At 44.0% G+C, this 15876-nt stretch overlaps 1 long non-coding RNA gene and 7 other non-coding genes across 8 annotated transcripts; 3 read left to right on the top strand and 5 right to left on the bottom strand.

The window, feature by feature from the left end:
- Nucleotides 1-2548: 2548 nt before the first annotated feature.
- trnap-cgg (transfer RNA proline (anticodon CGG)) lies at nucleotides 2549-2620 on the bottom strand. Its single transcript has one exon. It is a non-coding gene; the product is annotated as a tRNA-Pro (tRNA).
- A 1368-nt stretch (nucleotides 2621-3988) lies between these two features.
- trnap-cgg (transfer RNA proline (anticodon CGG)) lies at nucleotides 3989-4060 on the bottom strand. The gene has a single exon. It is a non-coding gene; the product is annotated as a tRNA-Pro (tRNA).
- A 479-nt stretch (nucleotides 4061-4539) lies between these two features.
- trnap-cgg (transfer RNA proline (anticodon CGG)) lies at nucleotides 4540-4611 on the top strand. The gene has a single exon. It is a non-coding gene; the product is annotated as a tRNA-Pro (tRNA).
- A 6126-nt stretch (nucleotides 4612-10737) lies between these two features.
- Nucleotides 10738-12750, bottom strand: LOC130550545 (uncharacterized). The gene is made up of 4 exons (XR_008962443.1): nucleotides 11858-12750; nucleotides 11639-11777; nucleotides 11432-11561; nucleotides 10738-11345 (listed from the first exon to the last, which is right to left on the bottom strand). It is a non-coding gene; the product is annotated as an uncharacterized LOC130550545 (long non-coding RNA).
- Nucleotides 12751-13105: 355 nt separating this feature from the next.
- Nucleotides 13106-13178, bottom strand: trnak-uuu (transfer RNA lysine (anticodon UUU)). Its single transcript has one exon. It is a non-coding gene; the product is annotated as a tRNA-Lys (tRNA).
- Nucleotides 13179-13491: 313 nt separating this feature from the next.
- On the top strand, nucleotides 13492-13564 carry trnas-gga (transfer RNA serine (anticodon GGA)). Its single transcript has one exon. It is a non-coding gene; the product is annotated as a tRNA-Ser (tRNA).
- A 771-nt stretch (nucleotides 13565-14335) lies between these two features.
- On the bottom strand, nucleotides 14336-14408 carry trnas-gga (transfer RNA serine (anticodon GGA)). Its single transcript has one exon. It is a non-coding gene; the product is annotated as a tRNA-Ser (tRNA).
- Nucleotides 14409-14721: 313 nt separating this feature from the next.
- Nucleotides 14722-14794, top strand: trnak-uuu (transfer RNA lysine (anticodon UUU)). Its single transcript has one exon. It is a non-coding gene; the product is annotated as a tRNA-Lys (tRNA).
- Nucleotides 14795-15876: the final 1082 nt, after the last annotated feature.

Here is a 15876-nt window from a genome sequence, read left to right on the forward strand (position 1 = left end):
TGTGGGAATATTATTCATATAAAAAGTATGATTTAATTATCAATATAATCAATAAGTGTTTTCTTTCATTAAATCATTAAGCTGTGTGCTTTTGTCATGTGCTTTCTATTTTACTCAGTGGAAAGTTACTGTGGCAAACGAAGTGAGACAGGATAAGTGGGGGTTGGAACCATAAATTATCTAAATCAACACACACACACACACACACACACACACACACACACACACGCACACGCACACGCACACGCACACGCACACGCACACGCACACACACACACACACACACAAAGAGTCACACAGAAAAGAAATTTATGAATCAATCCACTGCATATGTTTTAAGTATAATCATGAGTTGTGATGTGTTTTAATGAATCATAGGATTAAGAAACAACGCTACATAATTAAAAGCATTAGATGATTGAGTGTTTTCTTTTTACTAAAAGAATGTTAAGAATGTTGGTATGTTGTCCGGCCACAAGAAACTGTCTCTAGGAGACCACTCCCCAAAAGAAACTGTCCCTAGAGAACATTCCTCAAAACTAGCGACTGACCACAGGATGTATGTTTTGAGAAGATGTTATTTTGCAGGAACTAAGAAAAAGGACAGAGTCAGATAACCTGGTTCACGGTGATTGGTGGAAAGGGAGCAGCACTCCTTAAAAGGCAGAGGAGGAGTCAGAAGATGCGAGCGACGTCACATACTGAATAAGTATGGGTGTTTTTGGATAATTTGTGTTGTTGGCTTGTGGTGGAGTGAGGAGATCGTCTGACAACCCAAAGCTTTGTTACTCCTTTTTACATCTGATAATAAACTTCTAATCGATTTTGGACCACCAATGAGAACTGTCTCTGTGACAATTTGCTTGAAAATGCAAGGGAACTGCCTAAAAAAGTCCACACAACTTGCTTCATTTAAGATGCAATATTAGGCACCAATTTGCGTGTTTAAAACCTTGGTCTTCTTACATCACATTGTTTTATATACAAATAACTTCAGGCGTAAAATAAAACAAAACCCCAGTCCTTATACAGTTTAATAAAACACAGTATCATTAACAACCATTTACACCAATCCGCCTCCTGATGCCAAGACGGTGCTTATGCGACTTAGGCAGCTGGTATAGTGTGCACATACGCCTAGTGTGCGCTTTCACTATATGGTGCAATTTTCCACCAAGCCCTTATAAACGGTAATATGGTTCATTTAAAGGGTTAAAAAGATGTTTCATCTGTGTTTGTGTCTGTAGTGATGCATGTTTTTTAATGTAAAAATAATGGTTTTGGTGTAGGGCCTATGGGTCATTGTGGAAATGTTTTTTTTCCCCCGAAAAGTTAAATTGTTATTGTTAAATTGTTCAAATACATTTTTGAAGGTTAAATGTGTGTGTGGGTGATAGATGAAACGTATTAGTTGCTGAATAGGTTCATGTTTTGTAAGAAAAAAAATAATTTTTTCTGTAAAATTAGTTTGTGTGCGTGCCTGTGTGTAGTGTGTTTGTAAAGTGTGCTATATTTGTTAATTGTTAACATATGACAGATTACAATGCATTTTGTTAATTTTTAGTACATGGTCATACAATGTTTTTGTTTAATGGGTTCATATTGTACTGTGTTAATTCTTTTTACACAGTTTAATTCGTGTTTTCCTATAAAAAGAAAAACATTTACCTGTTTCTGGGCCACATCTGGCTCGGGGACCAAGCTGATGCTGGCAGAACAAAGGGTTTGTTTCAGTGTACATTTGTACACCCGTAGCTACGGACTCATATATATACACCAGGGTGTACATTTTTACACCAGGGACTTTGCTGTGCAGCGATATATGTTTTATTTTCTCCTTCAAAACAAAACATTGATAGAGCAATATTCTTGTGATCGACTCTAGAACTAGAGCTGCGCGTGCTCATAAGTTCTCTCTTCACACAGCAGTTCAGTTCAGTGTGTGCTGTTGTTGTAACTAAATAACTCCGGTATATTGGTTCAAGTCCGCGGGACTGTCATGCACGCCAGAAAGTGAAGAACTGAATTAATTTGTGGATAATATTAAGTGTTTACGGGAGACGCTAAACGGGAACGATTCAGCTGAACTGGTTCGACCGGTTCATTAAAAAGAAAGAACCGGTTCGAATGAACGATTCGTATAGTATTTTTAAAGAGAAAAAACAGTAGAATTTAACAGTAACATCTCATTTTAATCAGAACTATGAAATTCCATAAAAATGCATACATTGACACCTAATGTACATGTCGCCTGTTCTTTAACTGATTAAATGTGTTACTGGAAAAAACAGTCTATTTCCTTTAAATTAAAGTCATTGTTGTGTATTGTTAACCTGACATGTCCTTTAAAAAATGTTCATGTTTATTTTTTTGTCAGAGTTGGATAAAGTGTATTTTTTACTGAAAAATCCATTAGAATTTCACAGCCATTTTTCCCACCAAAAACAAAAGCATGTTTCCAAATGATATCCCCTGAGGGCCAGAATGAAACTTTAACCAGAGACAAGTCTGTTCACACAAAAAACCTGTAAGTGGAAGGCCTAAAGCAGGGCTCGTCCGGGATTTGAACCCGGGACCTCTCGCACCCGAAGCGAGAATCATACGCCTAGACCAACGAGCCGAGCGATGTGGCGCTATTGTGATGTCCAGCCCCTTGAAAACGGTATTTCCACCGCCTGTGTGCCACGTTTCATTGAGCCGAGGCAACGCGGGTCTTTCGCAGACAACGCTGGGGAATTAGCTCAAATGGTAGAGCGCTCGCTTAGCATGCGAGAGGTAGTGGGACTGACGCCCGCATTCTCCACGCCAGTGGCTTTTGGAGCCTCCTTCACGCCTTCGTGCGTCTTAGCCCTCCCTATGCTACCTGTCGAGGCTCACCGCTGCAGAAAAAGGTCTTCGTGTTGATTCCTGCTCATATGTTCAGTCACAAAACGCCATCAGGGTCCGGTGTCGCTCCTCGCTGTGGCACCTCGACACACATGACAAGAGTCTCCCATATGGTACGTGCATTGCTTTTACCCAGAGCAACGTGATGCAGGAGCTTCATGTCCAAAGACAATCGAGTTGTCACTTAAGATTCCACACGTTTTCTTGCAGTGTTAATTGCATTTTCAATAAGCCAGTGTGCACGTATGCTGTGGTGCTTCTCTTTGCGCTTTCCTGTAGTTTCTTGAAAAGCGTTATCCACCCTTAGTGTTGAGCAATTGTCAAAATAAGTCCTTAGCCCTGGGCATGAAAAATCTCTCTGCCCAAATTTTTTTTTTTTTAGTGTGTTTGTTTGCAATCACATTAACGTCTCAGACTTGGGCAATTTGCTCTGCTGTACCCTCCATCTTCTATGTGGTTCATCGTTCCACAAGTACAACCCTACTCCTGCACGTAAACATGGATGAACTTCACTCGTGCTTCGTTGACAGCGCAAACGTTCTAGGAGAAATGCTCAATCGGTGAGGCGTTGACAACCCCTCTGACGGGGTTCCGCATGGACGCCCCGAAAAAGGGAGAAGTTCCGGTGAGAGGTCCCACCGAGATTTGAACTCAGATAGCTGGATTCAGAGTCCAGGCTATTACACCATGGAACCCAGTATCGAGTGCTTGCCGACCCGCCAGATCGCAGAGTAAAGGCCGCACGGTCTGGTGACGGCAAAGAGCTCTGCTCTAACGAGATTAAAGCGACGGACAGATTAACGCTTGCCGAAACCCGGGACCTTTAGATCTTCAGTCTAACGCTCTCCCAACTGAGCTATTTCAGCCACATCGACTTGCGCAGGCCTGTCTGCGAACGACCCCAGGCGCAGTAGCCATGAGGGATGGACAGGATGCAAGAGAAAAGTCAATGGCCCGTACTGGGATCGAAGCCGCGGCCTTGGCGTTATTAGCACCACGCTCTAACCAACTGAGTTAACCGGCCACGAGGCGCATGCTTTCACGTTCTGGATTGCCATAGCGCTTTTTGAGTGGCGTACAGTTAAGTGAAAGGCCTAAAGCAGGGCTCGTCCGGGATTTGAACCCGGGACCTCTCGCACCCGAAGCGAGAATCATACCTCTAGACCAACGAGCCGAGCTGTGTGGCGTTATTGTGATGTCCAGCCCCGTGGGAAAGGTATTTCCACCGCCTGTGTTCCCCGTTTCATTGAGCCGAGGCAACGAGCGTCTTTCGCAGACAACGCCGGGGAATTAGCTCAAATGGTAGAGCGCTCGCTTAGCATGCGAGAGGTAGCAGGACCGACGCCCGCATTCTCCACGTCAGTGGCTTTTGGAGCCTCCTTCACGCCTTCGTGCGTCTTAGCCCTCCCTATGCTACCTGTCGAGGCTCACCGCTGCAGAAAAAGGTCTTCGTGTTGATTCCTGCTCATATGTTCAGTCACAAAACGCCATCAGTGTCCGGTGTCATGCTAAGCGAGCGCTCTACCATTTGAGCTAATTCCCCGGCGTTGTCTGCGAAAGACGCTCGTTGCCTCGGCTCAATGAAACGGGGAACACAGGCGGTGGAAATACCTTTCCCACGGGGCTGGACATCACAATAACGCCACACAGCTCGGCTCGTTGGTCTAGAGGTATGATTCTCGCTTCGGGTGCGAGAGGTCCCGGGTTCAAATCCCGGACGAGCCCTGCTTTAGGCCTTTCACTTAACTGTACGCCACTCAAAAAGCGCTATGGCAATCCAGAACGTGAAAGCATGCGCCTCGTGGCCGGTTAACTCAGTTGGTTAGAGCGTGGTGCTAATAACGCCAAGGCCGCGGCTTCGATCCCAGTACGGGCCATTGACTTTTCTCTTGCATCCTGTCCATCCCTCATGGCTACTGCGCCTGGGGTCGTTCGCAGACAGGCCTGCGCAAGTCGATGTGGCTGAAATAGCTCAGTTGGGAGAGCGTTAGACTGAAGATCTAAAGGTCCCGGGTTTCGGCAAGCGTTAATCTGTCCGTCGCTTTAATCTCGTTAGAGCAGAGCTCTTTGCCGTCACCAGACCGTGCGGCCTTTACTCTGCGATCTGGCGGGTCGGCAAGCACTCGATACTGGGTTCCATGGTGTAATAGCCTGGACTCTGAATCCAGCTATCTGAGTTCAAATCTCGGTGGGACCTCTCACCGGAACTTCTCCCTTTTTCGGGGCGTCCATGCGGAACCCCGTCAGAGGGGTTGTCAACGCCTCACCGATTGAGCATTTCTCCTAGAACGTTTGCGCTGTCAACGAAGCACGAGTGAAGTTCATCCATGTTTACGTGCAGGAGTAGGGTTGTACTTGTGGAACGATGAACCACATAGAAGATGGAGGGTACAGCAGAGCAAATTGCCCAAGTCTGAGACGTTAATGTGATTGCAAACAAACACACTAAAAAAAAAAAAATTTGGGCAGAGAGATTTTTCATGCCCAGGGCTAAGGACTTATTTTGACAATTGCTCAACACTAAGGGTGGATAACGCTTTTCAAGAAACTACAGGAAAGCGCAAAGAGAAGCACCACAGCATACGTGCACACTGGCTTATTGAAAATGCAATTAACACTGCAAGAAAACGTGTGGAATCTTAAGTGACAACTCGATTGTCTTTGGACATGAAGCTCCTGCATCACGTTGCTCTGGGTAAAAGCAATGCACGTACCATATGGGAGACTCTTGTCATGTGTGTCGAGGTGCCACAGCGAGGAGCGACACCGACCCTGATGGCGTTTTGTGACTGAACATATGAGCAGGAATCAACACGAAGACCTTTTTCTGCAGCGTGAGCCTCGACAGGTAGCATAGGGAGGGCTAAGACGCACGAAGGCGTGAAGGAGGCTCCAAAAGCCACTACGTGGAGAATGCGGGCGTCGGTCCCGCTACCTCTCGCATGCTAAGCGAGCCTCTACCATTTGAGCTAATTCCCCGGCTTGTCTGCGAAAGACGCGCGTTGCCTCGGCTCAATGAAACGGGCACACAGGCGGTGAAAATACCTTTCCCACGGGCTGGACATCAAAATAGGCCACACCGCTGGCTCTTGGTCTAGGGGTAGGATTCTCGCTTTGGGTGCAGAGGTCGGGTTCAAATCCGGACGAGCCCTGCTTTAGGCTTCCACCAGAGTACAACGCTCAAAGGACCGCTATGGCAATCCAGAACGTGAAAGCTGGAGACCCTTTTTAACGCCAATGTCGCGTGTTCGATCCCCGTACGGGCCTTGACTTTTCTCTTGTATCCTGTCCATCACTCATGGCTACTGCGCCTGGGGTCCTTCGCAAACAGGCCTGCGAATCGACGTGGCCGAAATAGCTCAGTTGGGAGGGTTAGACTGAAGATCTAAAGATCCCGGGTTTCGGCAAGCGTGCCTACTGTATGTCCATGGCTTTGCTCTCGTTGACCGAGCGGCCTTTTGCCGTTGATCTGGCGGGTCGGCAACCACTCGACATGGTGTAATGGTTAGCACTCTGCGTTTACTTGCTGGTTAGCCCCATTTACTTGCTGTAACTGTTCATGTACCTTCGGAGAGACTGCGTTGATTAAGGCTACACATCAAACCAGGCTCCTGTGGAGGACCGTCACGATCATGTAGACCGATTGGCTACCCCTTCATTCATACCTCTCGTCAAAGATCGTTCGCCTTCGGATCGTTCGGAAGCGGGGGCAGGGCGCCCTCGACATTCTCTTGCGCTCCGATTGGTCAAATGTTGAAAATGTTGAACTTCCACTCTGCGATTGGCTGCAAATGTTGAAGTGCTCAGCCCGATTGGCTGCGAATGTTGAAGCACTCCCAAGCGATTTGCTGTGAGTTCGCAGTCTCCTCTGTAGGCGTGGGTTCGAATTCCAATTCTGACATTGCTTTTCACAACCTGGAGTCTCCAGGTGCTCACGTGCTTGCCTTTACATGGAAACGGTCGTTCGCTGATTTCTGGCAGACAGTGTAAGAAACAGGTGTCAAACCCAGTTCCTGGAGAGCCAGTGTCCAGCAGAGTCTTGCTCCAACCTCAGCTGCCTTGAAGTTGCTAGTAGTCCTCTGAAGGGCTTGTTTAGCAGGATCAGGTGTGTTCCATCAGGCGTGAGCGTGCATTCTGTCTGCCCCGTACTCCTTTGCCTACTGTCGGTTTGCATTCTTCTTGTGCTGTTTTCCTGTGCATGGGTATTCGGAAACCGCAGTCAGGCAATGCCAGTGGTGACTACGGATCAGAAGATCTAACCTCAGGGTCGTGGGTTCGAGCCCCACGTTGGGCATGTTGTAGCCTTCTGTTCTTGGTGCTCTCCGAAAACAGCCGCTATATTGGTGTGCTGCGACGTATGTGGTTTTGACTCTGCAAAGCTCTGCTGTTTCTTTCCAAGTCAAACCAATTCCGAGAAACGAATTCCACGTCTTGTTTTGCTGCCGTCCCTCGCCGGCCTGCCGCCTCTGTCTGTCTCTGTGGCACTGCCTGAGGACGGAGAGCCTGTCTAATATCAACAAATCTCTGCATTTCCATCTTTTCCATTTTATGACAGCCAATCAGTGTTCACCATTTCCATGTTTTCCATTTTATGACAGCCAATCAGTTTTCACCATTTCAATCTTTTCCATTTTATGACAGCCAATCACCGTGGCCCTTTTCCAAAATTATCACTTTGCCGGGGCATGCGCAGTAAGTCCGCCTCCCATCGCTCACAGCGAGTTATTTTATTATACTTTTGTGAGTTACTTTGAGAAAAAAGCTGCCTTTAAATCCGTCTTTGAATTTAGCGACTTGTGAGTTTAATCCACCGATGTAAGATTCCTCTTTTAAATTAACTAGCTAGCTAAAAATATGAAAAACTCTATAGCAGTTAACATTTAATAGTTTTTAAAATAAAAAAAAACATTGTTTTATGTAAGATATCGGTTTTACTTAGTCTGCTAGCTAGCTAGCTATGAATGAATGAATGGAGCTAGCTGAAACGTATTTTTGACAGAGAGAAACAAATGGTTTACATTGTTATAATTAGTATAACATTGGATTAACGTTGGAGCAATACCTAATATTGTGTTCACTTTCAACACCCAAAATGAATGAGTTTTGTGTTGTATTCAGGTGTGTTGTACCTGTTATAACCGGAGACTTTGTGTTTACCAGAGATGGCAAAAGTACACACATCCTTTACTTAAGTAGAAGTACAGATATCATGTTTAAAAGTACTCAAGTAAAAGTTGAAGTACTGACTAAACTTGTTTACTCAAGTAAAAGTATAAAGTATGGGCTCTAAAATGTACTTAAGTAAAAAGTAGCCAATACTACTACCTGTTTTAGAGTCACGCTCGTACCTCACAACTGAACTACCATTATGTAGAACACAAGCATAAAAAAGACTGATGGAATAAATCTATTTGCCACTACCTAGGTAGTGGAAAAAAACACAAATTTATAATACAATTATGATGTAAGATAAGAGTGTAAAGGACAAGCGTATTGATAATAATTGTGACAGAATTCCCTTTGTCTCAAGTTCTCAACCATAATTTTAGCTATTCTTTGTGTTGCCTTCCGCCTTGGTCCGTGGCAGCTTCTTAGACTACTAGCCTATGTCTGCGATGCGTAATAGCCAGGAAATGACTGTTTGGTACTGTGATTGTCAAAACATTTTATAACAGAATTTCACTGCTTTCAATTTTAGATTAACTGTCCCTTTAAATTTTAAGCACAGACCATTCATGGACATATCATTATACAAAGGTTGTAGACACTTGGGAGATCTTGTCAAAAAGAGAAAACTGAGAAATAAAGAGATAATTAATTAGGCAAGTCAATTTACTTGGTAACCATTACTGTTTTTCTCGATTGGTTAAACACATTTCTTGAAATTATGCCTCGCTTTAAAATATTAAATGTTTAGCCTCTTACATTGTACGTTACACTCGTTCAACATTAAAACTGATGTCAGTGTTGCTAGATTAGGTGGAGATTTCCAGCCCAAAGGCTCACTAAAACCTACTCACTCCAACAAAAACCAGCCCAAAATTTTAACTCCAAAATAATGTGATAGTATTTTATTGCAATGTCAATCAACGTTGATAAGGATCGTTTTTTATTTCCTTATAATTTTAATCATGACAAGATGAAAAAATATAATAAAAATCAGGAAAATAGATCAAACAGATCAAACAAGGCAAATGCATTAAGAAAATTAGAAAATAAGACTAATAGGATATGTCCAGAAACCACTTCAAATGGCAATCAGGAAATTAGCGCATTTTTGTGCAAAAGTGCCCACTATAATTAGTTCATCGAAAGCAACGCAATGAGCAGGTATTTTTCACTCGTTCATGAACTTAACGCACACACCACGATAGCAAAAAACATGCAATTATACATACTAATGAACAACAGCAACAATAATGCGCTTACCTTAACGAGCTGCCTTAACTTCTGACAGAACTACAGTACATCTTTCGTGAAGTATATGTTTGTAGAACATGCGAATAGCTAAATTACATATTTAAAATCTGGTCCTTTCGCGCTAAAAAACCCTACCATTCACGAGTCACCACATGATGCAGAATATCACGCTCGAGATCTGAGAACAGTTACTCCGTCTTCTTTGATTTGATTGGTCACCGCTTTGCTCTGTAAACAGTAACTCCCGCCTTCTTACATTTGATTGGCTAGTGGCCACCTCACACAGCGCTTCGGCTTTTAGGCAGACCTATCATTAGGTTGAAAAAGTCACGCAATGACAAGAAATAATATTGATTGTGCATCAAATACAGATAAAACTAAAGTAACGAGCCTGGTTTGAAAATGTAAGAAGTAGAAAGTACAGGTATTTGCGTAAAAATGTAAGAAGTGAAAGTAAAAAGTCGTCAGAAAAATAAATAGTGGAGTAAAGTACTGATACCAGAAAAATCTACTTAAGTACAGTAACGAAGTATTTGTACTTCGTTACTTCCCATCTCTGGTGTTTACCAACTGATAATAAACTTAATATAATATGATTGTACTAAATTACATATCACTTTGTGTGCTACTACTATGTATTCATACATTATACACTTGAGTTGAAATGTGTTAGAATTTGCTGATTTACAATTGATAACTAACAATAAAACATCTATTTTTAATTTAACAATTTAATATTGACAGTGTTTATATAATCCAAACCGGATTACATAAACACTGGGTGACACTGGCAGTGGTAATTTAACACTGGAGGTTATAGTAGTGAGTTAAAGCTACCCACATTGATATGGTTATATCATGTACCGAATAGTTACAAATTTAAATTTATTAGTTACAATTTTATTTACTCTAGTAATGGAAGATGGCTTCCAAACCCAAAAAGCACAGGGCTATGGGCGACGAGGAGTGGATGTCGCGCTTCCGAAAGTTTGCTGCTGTAGGGGTCTGGCCTTCTGAGGCAGGAAACAGGCCGGCACCCTGCCAGAGAAAGTGGCATGACCTGTATCTGAAGTTAAATTTACATGAAGTTATTTGTGTACAATCATAAAACATAAAGCTATTATATTGAATATTGAAATGGGTCACATTCTTATGATTCACTGTCAAACAATATTACAGATTGGAAAATGTCCGCATTTTAATTTAAAAGACTTCACTTAAGATGACTTCTTTTTAAAAAAATCAGTTTATAAAGCCACGGTTCGGTGGGTCTCAAGGTGCTGCTTTAAAGCCAAACTTAAATTTGGGCAGGAAGCATGCCACCAAGGTAATGTAAAGAGAATGAAAGTTTATTTTTATTGTACAATCATAAAATCAATTTTATAATACATTCACATAATATGCACTCTTATTCTTGTTACGCCTGGGTATTCTTGTTAGGCTACTGTTATTTTCATTCCATAAAGATATGTTGAAATTACTGTCATTACTGTAATTTCTAATAAGCACAGATTAATATCATATATAATGTTGTAAACTGTGGTCATATTCTCTCAGCCCATCAGTTGCACTTCCGACTCTTCTGCCATGTCCAGCACTGTCACAAGTGCCGTGAGAAGGAGGACACCATCGCCTACCCGCAGTCCCAGGATGTACATTCAGACTGTCTCAACTCTATCTCTTCCTCACTCTCCTGTGTCCACAACCACCTCCTCGATACCATCAGCTGCTGCTAGGGCTGTGAGAAACTCTTAAATTAAGTGGTTTTCTTCACAATGATACTTAACTTCAAATAAGCATCTTTCATGAGTGACTTGCAATCATATATATATATTTGCCTTTTTTATTTATAAAGGAAGTGTCAGCTGCTGCCGCCTCCTCCTCTGGTACCTCCTCTGCTCCTCTTGCCCCTGTGACCTCTGCATCTGCCACTGTAACCTCTTTTTTTGTCACCTCTGCTGCTCCATCTGTGGTTGATCACCTCGCTCACCCTACTGCTGACATGGAGACTGCTCCTGGTTCAGAGTCTGGCTGGCTGCCTGCAAAGATGATGGGGACCATACCAACTCAGGATCAGAAGTGGATTTCATCTGCTCTGTGGAGGAACCAGCAACTGCGCACTGACCTGAAGCTGTGGTATGATCCACCAGAGCCAGCGCTCATTTATCATCAGGCCCCCACTTCAGAGCGTTTTTTCACACACCGGCTTCTCCTGTGGATGCCGTACCACCTTTGGAAGGTCAGGCTGTCCTGTCCTGTGTGTGGAAAACAGCTCACAGGTTATGGAGCCCACAAGAGAGCCCGCCATGTTTTAGATGTAGATAGGTGCTACCTGATGATCACAGAGACTCTCTGGTGCAGTTCAGCTGGTTGTAAAACGAGTTACTTTCCACCAGCAAGACCATCTTGGACCAGCTGGATTTGGCACACAGAATGGAATTCCGACTGATACTGACACGAAGGTGAGTATACTGAAATTATTAGGCCCCGCTTGGTCAGGCAGTTGACGGAAAATCATAGTCAGGAGTGGATTAGGCGTGTTTGTCGCTACCTTGGCGCATGCTCGGACTTTGTTGTCCAGCCAGGCCTGCTCCCTGTCAAGTTCCACGACCCTCCTAAGCCAGTGGCTATTCCTTCCCACCGGTGGATGCTGGCTGTTTATGGCCGAGACATTTTAAGCAGGCTGGATCACATCAAAGCGAGCATAACATCCATCTTTGGCAATATATTACAAATGGATTCCACAAAAAGTTAAATATTTTTAACTTATACCACTGTAAAATCCTACCTCACAAACAAAAGTAAAATACAACATTAGCAGTAAAGACATGTGAAAAATGAAATTAATGCTTTGTATTAAAAAAAGGTATTAGTTCAGTATTTGAATATAAAAGAAACTGTTTATTTGTGCTTTAGGCATTCACTGTCTTTTCTGTGTGATCACAATCACTAAGAAGCTATCAGGCCTGGCCTTGTGGCTTACATCTGTGAGCAATGAGGTGAGCCAAATCCTCATCAGCGTCCTGACAGCTCAGGAGGGTCCTGCTCTTGACACCATGGCTGCTAATCTCATACGCAGGTACAGCAATGCTGGTGTGGCTCCTCCTCAGCTTCTCTATGTTGACTGTGAATGTTGTCGGGAGGGCACAGGATTGACAAAGCTAAAATAAAGATTTGGTGGGTGGCCAGACCTGGTTGTAAAGCTCGACATATTCCACTTCATGCGGTGACTGGCATCTGGATGTACAAAGGATGCAAATCCTCTGTACCCCATCTTTATGTCCAGACTGTCGAGCTGCATTTTTGAGTGGGACAGTAGAGATGTTGCCTTGCTGTGTCAAGCTAAGAGGGAACAGTTGAAACGAGAAGGTGTTCCTGGGATCACAGAAAAACTAGTGGACCAGCAGATCACCAATTAAGGCGGAACTGGCTTTGCACTGCAGGAGGTGGACAAGAGGGGAGCAGCAGACAATCATAATGATTGAAGTGCTTCTCAACGAGCTCATGGGGGTAAAGGGGAGAGACTTTCTTGGTGTCCCTCTCTTGGACCACGAGAAGATGCAGCACATCTGGTAAATCCAGAAGAAGCATAAAAAGTGCATTCAGGATGAACCAGGTGTCCTCNCCTCTTCTCCACCTATGATGGCCTTTTGTTCCCCAGCTTGAACGCAGCGCCTTAAACCAGCGATTAAAACCTGCTCAAAGCCCATATGTCGACTCCAACTCACGAGCAAACGTTTTCTTTTCACAGAGGGCGGGACCAGAACAGCTCACAAGGTAAAGACTGTGACTTTGCCATCGCCCGAAGAGGGACTTGAACCCTGGACCCTCAGATTAAAAGTCTGATGCTCTACCGACTGAGCTATCCGGGCTGAAAGTGTGCAACAAGTTCTTGGTGTAGGCCCTCAAGGGGGAGTGGGAGGTGCTCAGTACGTCAGGTGAGTGTTCAGTACGGCAGGTGAGTGCAGGTTCATCCATCATCGAGCACACCTTAACCGCTCGGCCACACTACCTCGAAAAGGCATCTTCTGCGGGCCGTTTCCACCATTGTGTTTGACATTAGGCCCCGACAACGTTTCGCAGACAGTCAGTAATTTACAGGGTTCTGTCCGCTTAGGGTTCTGTGCACCTTTATGATGCAGGGGCGTTCAGTCCTATCTCTGGAGATTGCAGAAAATCAGGCCTGCCGAAATAGCTCACTTGGGAGAGCGTTCGACTGGAGATCTAAAGGTCTCTGGTTCGATCCCGGGTTTCGGCAAGCGCTACTCTGTCCGTAGCTTTGCTCTCGTTAGAGCAGAGCTACGGACAGCCGTCACCGTTCTTTGCCGTCACCACACCGAGCGGCCTGTACTCTGCGATCTGGCAGCCTGATCGCTGACCACTGGTTTATTGAAAATGCAATTAACACTGCAAGAAAACGTGTGGAATCTTAAGTGACAACTCGATTGTCTTTGGACGCGAAGCTCCTGCATCACGTTGCTCTGAGTAAAAGCAATGCACGTACCATATGGGAGACTCTTGTCATGTGTGTTGAGGTGCCACAGCGAGGAGCGCGAGAAGTAGCGGGACCGACGCCCGCATTCTCCACGTCAGTGGCTTTTGGAGCCTCCTTCACGCCTTCGTGCGTCTTAGCCCTCCCTATGCTACCTGTCGAGGCTCACCGCTGCAGAAAAAGGTCTTCGTGTTGATTCCTGCTCATATGTTCAGTCACAAAACGCCATCAGTGTCCGGTGTCGCTCCTCGCTGTGGCACCTCAACACACATGACAAGAGTCTCCCATATGGTACGTGCATTGCTTTTACTCAGAGCAACGTGATGCAGGAGCTTCGCGTCCAAAGACAATCGAGTTGTCACTTAAGATTCCACACGTTTTCTTGCAGTGTTAATTGCATTTTCAATAAACCAGTGGTCAGCGATCAGGCTGCCAGATCGCAGAGTACAGGCCGCTCGGTGTGGTGACGGCAAAGAACGGTGACGGCTGTCCGTAGCTCTGCTCTAACGAGAGCAAAGCTACGGACAGAGTAGCGCTTGCCGAAACCCGGGATCGAACCAGAGACCTTTAGATCTCCAGTCGAACGCTCTCCCAAGTGAGCTATTTCGGCAGGCCTGATTTTCTGCAATCTCCAGAGATAGGACTGAACGCCCCTGCATCAAAAAGGTGCACAGAACCCTAAGCGGACAGAACCCTGTAAATTACTGACTGTCTGCGAAACGTTGTCGGGGCCTAATGTCAAACACAATGGTGGAAACGGCCCGCAGAAGATGCCTTTTCGAGGTAGTGTGGCCGAGCGGTTAAGGTGTGCTCGATGATGGATGAACCTGCACTCACCTGCCGTACTGAACACTCACCTGACGTACTGAGCACCTCCCACTCCCCCTTGAGGGCCTACACCAAGAACTTGTTGCACACTTTCAGCCCGGATAGCTCAGTCGGTAGAGCATCAGACTTTTAATCTGAGGGTCCAGGGTTCAAGTCCCTCTTCGGGCGATGGCAAAGTCACAGTCTTTACCTTGTGAGCTGTTCTGGTCCCGCCCTCTGTGAAAAGAAAACGTTTGCTCGTGAGTTGGAGTCGACATATGGGCTTTGAGCAGGTTTTAATCGCTGGTTTAAGGCGCTGCGTTCAAGCTGGGGAACAAAAGGCCATCATAGGTGGAGAAGAGGGGGAAGAAAAAAAAGAGAAGGGAAAGAAAAAGAGAGGGAAAGAAAGGGTGAAATATCAAGAGAAGAGATAGCTCTTCGCTAATGTTTGAGTGTTGATGCATTTGCTAATTTTTGAAGCAATAAAAAGTGCACATTTCATTTACATTGCTTTCTATTGCAGGCAGTCACCAGGACGGGGGTTCGAATCCAGCCAAAGACAACGTTTTGTTGAATTTTTAGTCTTATTAAACAAACGAAATTCTTGAATGCATTACTTTCAAAATAAACATATGTACGTCGTTGGTTGTGTTTTAACTCAAAAAGGATACCTGTGCTCTGTGGTATTGTTATAACAAATATGCAAGCCACAGCAAATATGTTGAAAAATGCCTATTATGCAAGAACAACAAAATACAGAAATAGTCCTTCTTATATATTTATATTTTATGTTATTGCAAGGCACCGAGTATTGTGTTTTACTAAAACTAATAAAATAATGAAAGTCAAAAAACATGTCTTGATAGTTTAAACAGGTCATAGCCAGTATAGGGGCAGGGTGTACTGCCCACACACTGAGACTGTTTCAAAAGAGGTATGGTTGGAGGAAATGAGAAGAACCACCTCCAAATAGTGTGCAACTATAATGTATATAGTTTTATGTAAATAGTGTTATTTGAACAAGTTGTTCATTGTTAATAGTAGTTTGTAGTTATTTACTATTTTTTAAAGGCGTTATCAAAGGCTGAAAGGCCTTTTTACACTTACTTGTTTTTAAATACATTATTTATAATTGTATTTGTTTGTCTTTTATTTATTTTTTAATATTCTATTTACCTTTATGTATATAGTTTTTTAAAGTGCTATTTAACTTATTAAACTTTTAATTGAATATTCTTTATTCTTCTGTTAACTATTTGTGAAATAAAAAG

The sequence above is a fragment of the Triplophysa rosa genome, unplaced genomic scaffold (genome assembly GCF_024868665.1).
Source record: "Triplophysa rosa unplaced genomic scaffold, Trosa_1v2 scaffold358_ERROPOS64066, whole genome shotgun sequence".
Lineage (NCBI taxonomy): Eukaryota > Metazoa > Chordata > Actinopteri > Cypriniformes > Nemacheilidae > Triplophysa > Triplophysa rosa.